This window comes from Acartia tonsa, chromosome 7 (assembly GCF_053477335.1).
Source record: "Acartia tonsa isolate MP-2025a chromosome 7, ASM5347733v1, whole genome shotgun sequence".
Classification (NCBI taxonomy): domain Eukaryota; kingdom Metazoa; phylum Arthropoda; class Copepoda; order Calanoida; family Acartiidae; genus Acartia; species Acartia tonsa.
In genome coordinates, this window is record NC_137266.1 from 40,428,302 (window position 1) to 40,442,315 (window position 14,014).

General features: G+C 32.3%; 1 protein-coding gene across 4 annotated transcripts in view; it reads left to right on the forward strand.

Moving 5' to 3' along the window:
• tna (Zinc finger MIZ domain-containing protein tonalli) overlaps window positions 1-14,014 on the forward strand; it is a 144,467-nt gene that overhangs the window by 101,233 nt on the left and 29,220 nt on the right. For all 4 annotated transcript variants that reach the window (XM_080166243.1, XM_080166244.1, XM_080166245.1 and 1 more), the window contains exon 3: window positions 13,736-13,877. The gene's annotated coding sequence lies outside the window, so the exon portion shown is untranslated. The remainder of the gene's footprint in view (window positions 1-13,735; window positions 13,878-14,014) is intronic.

Consider the following 14,014-nt stretch of genomic DNA (forward strand, 5'->3'; position numbering starts at 1 on the left):
AGATTATTAACAAAGGTTATTTAGTATTTCTTAACAGACAACATACACCTTACTACTTTACATGATGAAATATGATCTTGCCTAATGCAAAGCTTCACTAAATGCAAAATCCAATGTATTAATCCGTTCTCAAGATCTTAAGAAGCATGCAAATTTTAATGTCTTTTTGTCAATTCAAGAATCTTTTAAAATTATTAACATTAAACAGGTAATAAAAAAATTCAGTTAGAAACAGGTAGGGATTGGAAATTGGAATGTATATTTCATTGGTACTACGTTATCTTATTTGTTGGCTTAAAAATTTAGGTACTTTTATTGAATTTTGATTGCTTGGTTCCAAAGTATTAGTTTCCTAACTTATCAACTGATAATTTTAACCTGCAGATGGGTTGATTTTGTTTATCATCATGGGGGATGTATTATTACTACTGGGTAGAAAAATCGTACGGTCAACCTAGTTTTTTTTTTTAAGCAGGGACTAGTTTTTTATATATATATATTTTTCCTTAGCTTAACTCTGTAGGAATAAATTAACTACGTCGTCAAATAAAATTAGGTTATGAGCACTTTTTACACTAAATCTTAAATTTGTTTGTCGCATTTTTGTACAGTCGCAAGAAATATGTGTGATAAAAGTATGTGTGTCCATGAGTTGTACTCAAATTTGGCGTCCTATAAAAAAAGCACTACAAGAGTGTTGTAAAAAATTAAAGGTTTTCTTTTTTTCACGTTTTAGGTTTTGAACCGGTTTTTAAATTTTAATGATACGTAAACATTCATTTAAGGTTTCTTATTAAAAAAAATGTATAGCTCAATGTATTATGACTCTGTTTGAAAAATGCGCGAAATTTGAGATTAATCATGCAGTTTATATATCAGCATAAAGACCTGATTTTGAGCCTATGCAAATTTGTGTCTGTTTGTCTGTCTGCCAGTCTGTTTGTGTGTGTATGTGTATATGGGTGTGTGTGTGTATTTATGTGTGTTTGTTTGTGTGTATGTGGGCTGTTTTTAGGAAAGCTGAAAGCCGCAAAATCTCCAATGTTGTCGGGCAGACGAATTAGAATAAATTATAAAAAAAAATAAATAGTATAACAGGTCTGACAAAGATTTTTAATGAAATAAAGAAATATGTAGAAGAGAAAGACAGAAGCTTTGAAAAGTGTCTTAAAAAATCAGCCATGTGACGTCATAAAAATTATGGATAAGTGGAGAAGTTGGAAAAAAAAGTGATGGATAATCCCTCATTTTTATGACGTCACATAGCCGATTTTTTTAGACACTTTGTAAAGCTTCGTCTTGGCACTTTCTCACAAACTACTTTGTTGGGTACTGATGCTTCCCCCCCACCCTCCTTGTTTTTAGATAAATTTAAACATGGGGGTTTGTTTTTCATTTGTTTATTACTTTAGGTTCGGTTATATTTTGTACTGGGTAGCCCCGCTGGGTTAGGACACAATTATTTCAAGTATGAATGGGGATCAGTGCTCAATTGTTACTTTGTGTGAAAGGACCAAAGTTTCTAGTAAACCTAATTTAGTCTTTATGTCTGACCAGTTTAACTATTTTTTATCAGTATCCTTATTCCTTTTTATAATGTGGGCGGTTTAAGAAAAAAATGATATTACGTACTTTTCCAGCAGGTTTTTATTTTTAAGTATATATTTTAAAAAGCAAAGCTTTTCCACTCTTAGACTATTTCTTTTTTAATGCCAATTAATTAGGGTCGGAAGGAAGTAAGCTTTTTTTACCCGGGGGTAAAAACTCACATTTTAGGTTTTATATGTCTAAGATTTACATAATCTGTGTAAGTCAAAATAAAATTAGTGGATTTTTTTATTGGGTATCAAATCTAATATATTTGCAATCATTTGCTTGTGGAGGAGGGGGGGGGGGGAGGTTACCCCTCATACCTCCTCCCTCTTTGGGGTTGTTAAAATACATCTATTAAAGCAATAAAGACAGGTAACCCTCCCCTCAAAGCTCACAACCCTATAGAAAATTTACGCCTTTATGCTAATAAAAATGTTGACATCCTTGTTTTCTTTAAAACTTCTCGTGTACCTGGCCTAAAATGTCAACGACATGACGCAAAAATGTAAAGGGAAAATATTACATAAAACATTTTTTTGGTTGCCAGGCTAATTTTATTCAATAATATTTAAAATTTCAAAAGTTTGATACTTTATATCTGTATCCATATCTTAAAACCAGTTTTGATGTAAAAAAACCAAAAAAACATTTCAATTCAGACTTTTTTGTTACAATTTATGAAATTATGCCTTAATATTAAAGGAATCCCCTTGCAAAGTTTGAAAACGAAAGGACAATACTTAGTTCATGTCATACCTACAATGAAAAACTTCGCATATAAAAGAATAACTAATCCGGTTTTAATTTATGTTCTTTAGACCTAAGTAAAGCGTTTGATTTTTTTTTTTAACTTACTCATACGTTTCTGTACACTTTTATTGTACGTCCGTTTATTCCTGCCGTCAACTTTTATGCATTTATTTCTGACCAGCTATTGATAAGGACTAATTTTCTACAAAAAAAAATTGCTCTACAATAAACTTATTGCTGTTATTGTATAACAATATGTCGATGTAAATCAAACAAGGTTTTCATGGTTTTTATATTTTTCGACATTGGTATAATAAATCTTAATATTCCCGACGCTATTGGCTGATATTCAAAGACACAATTGAAAGTCGGCACACGGTTCACGGGGTGAGTTATTTAACTCTTTCCCCTCTATTGTTTTACCCTAGTGTTGGTATACTGCGAATTAGCTTAAATAAATAAGTCCAGTAAGATCTCAAAAATGGCTAAGGGCTGTAAAAATATTTTTCATTTGTTGATATCTAAATGATGGCTGACGGAAAGAACCTAGTTTTAGAGTAGCGGCGCTACTAAAAAAACACTGATTATTAAAAATATTGTTTTATATTTATATATAAATAATATCATTACATTACATACTTATCTTTGAGAGAGAGGCAAAAAAACGCTTATTACCATGCTAACTTATTGGGAGGAAGATAGAGAAAAAAAAGGAAAGAGAGAGAAAACAAGGATGACAACATCCATAAGTAGCGAAGCACAAAATTTCGTGAATGGGACTGACGGTCATTGTTGTTTTTTTCAAATGACGGGAAATTTAATTTTGATATCTTTAACTGAAAAAATTTTGAAAATCGATTAATAAACACCAAAGATATGGGGGAAAATGTAAAAAATATAAAAATAGCCAAAAACCTGCAAAAAGGCAGTCTGACCGTCATTGTTGATTTCTTCAATTGACCGGAAATTTTATTTTTATATCTTTAACTGAAAAAATTTTGAAAATCGGTCCATAAACACCAAAGATATGGGGGAAAATGTAAAAAATATAAAAATAGCTATAAACCTGCAAAAAGGCAGTCTGACCGCCATTGTTGTTTTCTTCAAACGATGGGAAATTTAATTTTGATATCTTTAACTGAAAAAAGTTTGAAAATCGGACCATAAACACCAAAGATACGGGGGAAAATGTAAAAAATATAAAAATAGCCAAAAACCTGCAAAAAGGCAGTCTGACCGTCATTGTTGGGTCTCTAAACGACGGAAAATTTAATTTTGATATCTATAACTGAAAAAATTTTGAAAATCGGACCATAAACACCAAAGATATGAGGAAAAATGTGGAAAATAAAAAAATAGCCTAAAACCTGCTAAAAAGCCGTCCGACCGCCATTGATGTTTTATAGTTAATTGTGCTCCTTAATGATGGGAATGTTGTCAAAAAATTTCAGCTTTCTATCTTTTATAGGGGCTGAGTAAATCCCATTTCCCCCATAGCGTTACGGACTGACGGACGGACTGACGGACTGACGGACTGACGGACGGACTGACGGACGGACAAAGGGAATTATAGAGTAGCTTCGCTACTAAAAAGAAAGAAAGAGAAAAAAGAGAGGAATAGAAATATAATATATTTTTCAGTTAAGGCCTAACTACTCCTCAAAATTGTTAAATTTTAGGTTCATTAAGATTTTGTTAGCCATATTCTGGCATTAAAACTAATCTTAGATACCCTGTGCCGACTTTCAATTGCGTCTTTAGATATCAGCCAATAGCTTCGGAAATATTAACACATCCTAGTTACTACAAAAGAATAGAAATCAATTGGCTAGCTGAGGAATAAGGTTAACACCCTTGGAAATAGGTAGTTGTCTGGGTTATTCATTACACATAAACATTTTTTATTTTACCTATTTTTAGACAGTCAAAACAAAACACCTTCGAAATGATTTTTACTCTTGGAAAAGTTGTCGTTTTTTCCTCTCCCCAACTGTAAACCAAGTATATGTATTTGTGGATTGGATAATATATGGGGAGGGGTTATCACCCCCGTCCCCCATCTAAAGTATGTGTTGGGGGTGAAGGGGGGTTAGAAATTGATGTTAAAAAGAGAAAGATAAATATATGATTAGGTAAAGAGGGGGAGGGGGGGGGGGTTATATAAGGGAGAGAGTAAGTTAGATAATGTTTACATAAAATAAACAAAATTTTTAAAGATTTACATACAATACCTGTCAAAAATCTTCATACAATGACAAAATTTTAAAATCCCTTATAAAAGTGGCAGGAAGACTGTCTATCTGTTTGTAAAAATCATGAGTTAGAATGATATGCTTCTCCCTTACTTGGAGGCTTCTTTTAAGTTTTTAACTGGATTTTAATGAGAAAAGCTTCTGAAACAGTGAAGATAGAGGTGAAGGAAAATGTTTTTTTTTTTTATAAACAATATAGCTGGCTATAAGATGACTCTATAGGTACAACTTTTTTTAAAAACAAAGTAGAGTAAGTAGAGGGCATTAAAATAGTCTAAAACCATCCCTGAAACTCAATTTGTTCAGTTGTTATTGAGGTCTCAACAGATTCACTAGAATTATTCTTTTTATCAGAAGCATTTAGTGCCATTAAAAATGATGTAATAGATTACAAATGACCAATGACAGGCCAGTATATATTTTACCATTGGTCAAATATAATGTATAATGGCCTTTCATTGGTCATTTGTATTGCATGCACTATAAGCTGCTTATTTTTAACGAGGAAATACAAACTGTCCCAATTTTGTATAACTTTTGAAGAACATGTTCCCATTACGTCATATTTTTCATTCCCGAAAAAGGGAAGGGGGAAAGAAAAAAAAGGGAAGGGGGGAAGAAAAAAGAGATGGGAGAAAAGGGGTTTTTCCCCATCTCTTTTGAAGAGATTTTCTTCCCCCCTTCTCTTTTTCGGGAAAGAAAAATATGACGTAACTGGGACATGTTCCGCAAAAGTTATACAAAATTGGGACAGTTTGTATTTCCTCATTTTTAACATTCATATATATATATTAAAAAAATTCCAAAACCTGATCAACTATTTGTTTATCAGACTACTTATGACCATTCCTGACATATATTATACCAAATCATATACTTGGTCTCAGAGAGCCAGCCCAGCGGTATCCACACAAAACAACTTTATTTTGTTTTCTTTTCATTTTGCATATTATTTATAACTTTTTATTGTCTTTTTATTGACACTTTTCTTTACTTTGTTTTAAATTTTAATCGTTGTCTTTCCCTTTTTGTACTGTATATTTTTTCCCTAAAGATCTTGCTATTATTGTTGTCATACTACAATATGAAAACACCCAAGAGGTTACTCTGAGCTTAAGAGAATAGATAGACAGATACAAATATGGGGGGAGGGGGAAACATGTCGGGGGGTACATTTGAGGGGGGGGGGGTTATACTGCCCTCCAAAGAATTGATCAATATACCAATGACTAAAAGTCCCCAACAAGAAAACTATCATAATGTTGTAATCTATAAAAACCTGTTCAAATTTTTTTCTTCTTCCTAATTAAATAATATGATGTAATTCAAGTAATGTTTGTAAGTTGTCTAAAATTGCTTCCTTACCGTATACATTTCTGATCGTAGAATTGTGTTTCCCCTGAAGTAAAAGTTTCAAAATTCATTAATTTAGAAATACCTTTCTGTGATTATTTTTATTCTATTTTGATATGTTAGGGCCCCTTGACTAAGGTATTCAAGACAACTTGAGACTATACAGTTACATAGAGAGATACATAGATACAGGGTGAGCTCTAAAAAATAAACCAAGTAAAAATTAGCGGCTATGTCGCTAGATCGTGGGCCTGGGGTATGGTTGGGTAGGTAAGTTGACCCTCTACTGTTATTTTTTAAAAATAAGCAAAAACTTTTCATTGAGAGATGTATTTTTTTCTTGGGAGGGTTGAATTACCCTGCCACAAAATGGATATAATTCCTCACTGGAACTATAGGAAGCTTTACTGCAAAGGAGAACCATATCAGTCCATGGGTTTACTAGATTTTGTTCTACAGACGGATAGACAGGTAGACACATAGACAGACACATAGACGTCCTCTTAATTTCATATATAATAATTGTAGATACACTAGCATAGGATTGATTTTTCACCATGTTAGTTAAAAGAGTCAACTTCTAAACACAGAATATAAAAAAATTCTAAATCTAAATATGTATTAGTCAATAACTTATTTGAAATATGGTTAAACAGAAAGAACATTAATTCTACCTTTTAAAGAAAAATATCTTAAACATACTATTATAAACTTGTTACATTTATTTGTTAAAATTTACCACCCCCCCAAAATATTTTTCAGCGTCACCCTGTATATTGAGACTAGAGTCACAACTATTCTCTTCTTTGGAACCTCTCTTAAGTGAACTCAAGTAAGGGGAGAGGGTGGGATTATCTTTAGGGGGGAGACAACTCCCCCCCCCCTCCCCTTTCTCCAACCTCTGTACTTCTAAATTTGGCCTCCAGACCGATAAAAAGATATAGATACATATCCATCTGTCTATCTACCTATCTATCTAATAAGGTAGTGCAAAAAAAAACATATTTGAATGAATGATAGCTTAAATAATCTACATATGTAACTTAATTTAGAAAAAATAAAATAAGCCAAAAAGTTTTATCCTTAAATTTTGAAAAAATTAACCATGTAAAGATTTATAGTTTTTTACTTTTCTATCAATTCATAAATTGGCGACGATCCTGATTCTTAATAATTTATTTCATTTAAACACAAATAACATGAAACAAACTATAATATTTTTGGATTTTTATGTTAAAATACAGAAAATTATTCAACATTACACAAATAGTTATGTTTTTAAAGTTCAATTGATGTTTGGTGTTTTTAAAATGATTTTTATATTTTTTTCAGAACTATTTAGCGCATTTGTAGGGGGTTATTTACAACAACAACAACAACCAGCCCCCCCCCCCCCCCCCCTCCAATCAACCGCGACTATTGCAATTTTCAGCGCGCGTTTATTTCAGGAATATAGGCATTTGGTACTTTTTCACCAATTATTTTTAATTGATTTGTTAGCAATTTGCATTATTTTTTCTTATGAAATATACATTTTTTAGTAGAAAAATTAAAATTTTCTTCAAAGGCAATATCCCTAATACTCTTGATTAATTTTAAAACTCCTCCATACTCCTAAAAAGAAATCCTGACTTTTTTTTCCAAAGGGTGTCCCGAAAAATTTTTACAGCTAAATATAAACATTGCTTTTGGGAGACTTTTCAAGTACAAAAACGCTAGGTTACCTTAAAAATGTAATATGAACAAAATGATTTGGTATTTATTTTGGCTTTTTCAATAAATCATAAACATTATTTAATTTTTTTGAGGGACTATAATGGTTTATAAGTTTGAAGATATATACATGTATTTATTTTATTATACATATATGTTTATAAATAAGAAAAGAGAGAGAAAATTTCTCAAGAAAATGGGAGGTTAAAGAATATCTTTTTAGTCATTCTTTAACATAAATGTAACAGTTCAATGATAGGCTAAGCATACATAAATCTACCTGTAACAACAGGGTGTTTAACAACCATAGGAACGAAAATAAGTTTATAAAGAAGGGAAGAGAGGTACTTTTGGAGTTAAGAGGAAGAAAGATTACTTTTTAAGTAATGAAAAAAAACCCTCCTTTTTTTCTCTTTAACTTATCTCAAGGGGTGAATAAAAACTATACAAGAAAATTTTTAATTTATTCAGTTTACTTTTGTTCAACAAAGTTTTTAAAAATAATGTATTTTGAAAGGGGGGGGGGGGGTCATATATGACAATTTAGCGTAATCCACAGGGAAACTACTTTTCCTTCCATCATGCAACACAGATGCTCTTGTATAAGTGGTATGTAGGGGGGGGGGGGTGATGGAAATAGTATCATCAGGGGCCTACGGGGCTTTGGTAGAGGGATGGGTGGGGGGGGGTTGTAGATGATCCCCCTACCCTCTCTAAATCTATTTTGTTCTCTTACCTTTAATAGAATATGGTATCTATGTATGTCTTTTAACAAAAATATTCAAGATTGAATAAATTTTGAAAAGATTTTACCAGAAATTTTAATAAAACTAATTACAAAAATTATAATGAGATTTTAAATACAAAAAAAGTATCTTTCACCCTCTTGTTGCTTTATAAAATTTACATTACTATTACTTTTTTTGTAGCATAGCTTTTCTTTAATCTGGGCCTGTCTTCACACATTTTGTCCTGTTATAATACACACAAATACCTGAACAGACTGGTACAAACACACACAACACTAAAATTATGAAGCTTTTTATAGAGCCTATAAAAAAGACGTCATACTGGCCTACCATTGGTCAATCTAAAAAAATGTACTGGCCTGACATTGTTAATTTAGTTATTGCAATGTCCTGCCATTGTATGACGTTATTTTTTGTAGACACTATAAAGAGCTTCCTACATTATACATTGACTATGCCTTTTTTACCTTTTGTAAACTTATCATTGAATTACATTTACTGGACATGTAATAATCTCTGTATTACATTTTACTTTTCTTCTTATTAAGATATTGTCTTTAAAAATATTTTCTTCAAATATTTTAAAACTATAATAAGTCTGTAAGTTGATTTGGGGCGGTTTTAAAGACCTAAAGACCGAGTACTATGACAGTACAGTATATACTTACCATAGGTATATATTCTACTGTCATACTATGGTGGATAATAATTTAGGAACAAGTTTGAGAGTATAATTTGCACAAATTCAAGGATACATATTTGCGCTTTGACTGTGAGTGTTTTTGCAATGTGCAATTTTAAGAATCGGTTAGTCATAAAATATCAGCAAAAGCGACTTCTAAATATGAGTAGTTGTATGTTGAAGACAGAAAAGTTTCACTTCAGAAGAAATATCTCTCTTTTAGGGTTTAGCAAATAGGACAAATCTAAAAATATTTGCAATTTTGCATGAACTTTTGCATATGTTTGCGTGGCTGTATGATTCTGCATCTTAAGGCTGGTTTCTAAAAATAATAATTACCAAAGAATATCAGTAGACTTTCTTCTTATGCTGGCCTAATAGTGTGCTGTCATAGTACTGCAAATAATTGGTTTCTAGGAATCTTTTTTGCTTATGTGTAAATTTAGCCACACATACACAAAAATACACACACACACATAAAATATATTTACCTCTAAATAATCCAACCCCCTTTTATACAGGGAGGGAGGGGACATTGGACCAAAATTATGTTTGTTCGTTCTCTAACCCTATATACTTAGGTACTTGATTGGTTGATACAAACTTTTGACGAAGCCCATTTTGTTCCGAATTTGTATCACTTTTGAAAAGTGCGACTCCAGTTACGTCATATTTTTCTTTCCCGAAAAAGGGAAGGGGGAAAGAAAAAAAAAGGGAAGGGGGAAGAAAAAAGAGATGAGAGAAAAGGGGGTTTTCCCCATCTCTTTTGAAGAGATTTTCTTCCCCCCTGGCGCAACTGGAGTCGCACTTTTCAAAAGTGATACAAATTCGGAACAAAATGGGCTTCGTCCAAACTTTTAAATCAGTTTATTTTTGTTTCATTGTCTTGATAGGAATTATGGATCATTGTCTTATCCCTTAAGAATCCTGCATTTTTCAAACTTCCAAATTCTCTTTATGTTTATCATCTTCCCTTTTAAATTTTAGTAGCGCAGCCACTAAATATGTAAGTAGTTTGTCCGTACGTCTGTCTGAAACAAAAAATGCCTATAAGACAATGGCCACATAAAGACACCTAACCTATTATTTCATTCTCTTTTATTAAGTTCTGTTTTTTAATAAAAATAACATTTGCTACCTCGTATAAACAGTCGCCGTGACGAAAAGAGAATCTTAAAACTGCACGGTAGAGATTTTATAGAGGGATAAAAGTTGTTTATTATCATGTTATCACAGTATTTTTTACGGCCTAAGCTAGCCTGAAACTATGCAGTTATAACCAGTGGACTAAAACCTGCCCATAGAACTGGTTTCTTCAAGAGTAGGCCTGCGATTATATGCAGGGATAAGGGAAAAAAGAGTAACAATGGGGGAAGATTGATTTATCTTCCATTTCATATCCCTGTATTTTTCAGAAAACAAAAATTAATTTTAAGCAAAAATTGCATTTACTGAATATGTTGTAATTATTTCTTGACAGGGGCGTCCAAGCTTCTTATTTTTTTTTTGGGGGGGGGGTAATTCGTTTTTGAAGCGAAGCGCGCCGCAAATTTTTTTTACCCCCCCCAAAAATTTTTACCCCGGGGGTAAAATTTGCTTGGGGGGGTAAATACCCCCCTGAAATCTGTTGTCAGGGGTAAATTTAGTTTAGTCTCCCCAAAATTTACCCCCGGGGTAAAATTTTTGGGGGGGGTAATTTAAATTTTATTTAATATATAGTATTAAAAATTTTTTTTATTAAAGATTTTTTATTTGGGGGGGGGTGGTATTTACCCCCCCAAAATTATTTGGGGGGGTAAATACTACCTACGGCACCCCCAGGGTAGGGGTAAATTTTAAATGGGGGGGTAATCGCCCCATTACCCCCTCCCCCTTGGACGTCTATGTTTCTTGATAATTACAAATTTATGGTTTATTGTTCTTTTCTACCTAAAAAAACTAATTATCCTTTTTTTCATAGATTTTTATTTTTTTAAGAGTGGGGACATTAGGCTGTCTATTACACTAGTCTCCAAAGATTTACAATGACGTTTTCTTATTCGTTTGCTCAACAACTTTGGGGATTATATATTGAATTTTGATTGGTTGGAACGCTAAGTTCAACCCCTAATTGTAATCTACAGAAGGGATAATTTTGTGTATCATCATTGGGGATGTACATCTCTTTATCGGCCATTGTCTTATCCCTCCTTTAGATCCCTGCATCCTACTACATATGGAAGAAGAAAAGGTGGAAGTGGATGAACTCCGAATTAGCTGCCGAATGTGTACGCAGTTTCCTGAGTGTTTCCTCATCCTAGCTCAATATTTACTACTAGCTAAAAAAGCTTTAAACTTCAAAAAAAAAATCAAAATTTGAAAAATTCAAATTCATAATGTATAAATCGTTTATACATTCAAATTTTGATTTTTTTTAGGGAAGTTTGAAGATTTTTAGCTAGTAGTAAATATTGAGCTAGGATGAGGAAATACTCAGGAAACTGCGTACACATTTGGCAACTAATTCGGAGTTCATCTGGAAGTGGAATGTGTTCAAAAGTCCTTGTGTAACATCAGTATTTCAACATTGTAACAGGCTATCACTTGCTGATATCCTACTGTCTTACTATAGCAGTAAACAACTATAGAACCCCACCTTAGTGAAAGACTTCTCGTTCGTAGTGTTTAGGCAAAATCTGAAAAAATAAGGTACAAAATCAAAAGATTTGTCAAAACACTTCGAAAAGAATAAAAAATATTGCAAAAAAACTTATTATATTTCATTTTTCGCTAGTCATGGATGAAATCTTCCTTATTTTGGCTATACTATGTTTTTAAGCTGTATTTATTAAATGCACATTCTTCTATATGATTATTTTAGCGTCTCACTTGCTAAAGGCAAATACACACACAAATACATACAAACATATTAACTAAAAACAAGGAAGAATACTTTTTATAGTGGCAAATTAATAAAAGGCCGGTTGCAGTGTTCCTTAGTGCAATTATTTGCATTTTTTTGACACAAAAGTCGAAAATCCTGCAAAAAAGAGTTTTTTTTATTACGTCATCATAAGAGTGTGATTAAAATGTTAATTAGACGGTTCCAGAACAAACGCAGGAGTCCCAAACATCGGAGTGGACAAACGCAGGAGTGTTCTAATTTAAAAAAGTATTTCTATACAGGTTAGGCATTTAAAACACCTATAAGTTGGTCTAAAATAGGTTAGGTTAGGTTAAGTGTTCACTTCTGCGTTTGTCCACTCCGACGTTTGGGACTCCTGCGTTTGTCCACTCCGACGTTTGGGACTTCTGTGTTTGTCCTAGGACCAATTAGACTATCAATATGTCGATATTAATTCAGTACTGACCACTTTTTATTTGAGCATGGTAGTCGACATAAACCCTTGAAATTGTATATCGCTGGAATGTCAACAGTTTTAACAAAGATATAAAAGAAGGGGATAAGATAATAGCCGATAATTGATTTACATCCTAAATGATGATACACAAAATTATCCCTTCTATAGATTACAATTAGTGGTTTAAACGTTTGGCCACGCTACTTATTAAACCAGTCAAACAAAATTTAATAAAACTCCCCTGATTTCTCTCTAATAAAATTTGTTGATCCAACGAATTAAAAAACGTTTTTATGAAACTTTAGGGACTAGTGTAATAAACAACCCATTGTCCCCTTACTCCATGGGGGAAGTTTTGAAGAAATATATCACAAACCATTTGTTGAATTACTGACAGACAAACAGACGGACGAACTAACAAATATAGATGCAGAGTAACTTCGCTTAAAAAACTCATTTGCTATCTTAAACATTTTATACACATTATACTGTAAATTACTTATACACACACACACCCATGCACACCCCACACACACACACACACATACACATACACACACTCAAATAAAAACATTAGTTTATATACTTTTTGCCACCTGTAGATGAAATTAAACCTAAATCATTTATAAAACGTCATAATTCAAATATGACAAATAAACAATTTATTAAAAAAGCTAATTTTGTATATATATAATTAAAGGTTTAGTTTAAATGCAAAAAATAGTAGTCATCAAAAACTAAAAAAAAGGTTTTGAGTCGTGTCGTTTTTGCAGTTTTTGTATCAACATAAAATTAAGTCAAACATGAATCTAAAGACTCAAGAGATAAAATAATGGTTTAATTTATGTACATACCATCCCCCAACCATAAAAAGTAAAGGACTGCTTGTTTAAACCAGCCAATCAAGACTCAAAAAAATACTAGTATAATTTAAACTTATTTAGCCTCCCCCGAGGCATTAGAATTGCGTTATATGATAGATTTAGTTTCATTAAAGCAAAGTTTGACAAAGTCGGTGACATAATGTCGTCATAAGCCAGGTTTATCGACAAAACTCAACCAGTTTGACTATTTTCACCAGTAATGGAGGGGACATTGGACTGTTTATTACACTAGTCCCCAAAGTATTATAATAGTGTTTCTTACTTGTTGGCTTAACAACTTTGGGGACTGATCAAATTTTGATTGGATGGTTCATTAAGTTGTACCATAAATGTACATCAATTTATCGGCCATTGTCTTATCCCTTTAGATTTTCTCTCATTTTTGTGATTTAAATTAATTTTTAACAATCTATTTCAGGTTTGTGAAGTTTTAAACAGCACAAATATATCCACAGCACAGCTGAACAGAAAATCTACACCAGTTGTTGAGAAAAATTTTTGAAAAAAATCTACAGAACAAAATTTCATTATGAGACTGGAAAATAGTTTGAGTCGAAGAGGTAAATGTTTTATTTTTTTAAAGGGGGAACGGGGTGGGGGCGGTTGTGTTACTTCAATTGGTGTAGAATATATGTGGATATTATGACAGGGGAAAAATTGTCGTCAATTAAGCTTGTTATTTCCCCTACCATTTATT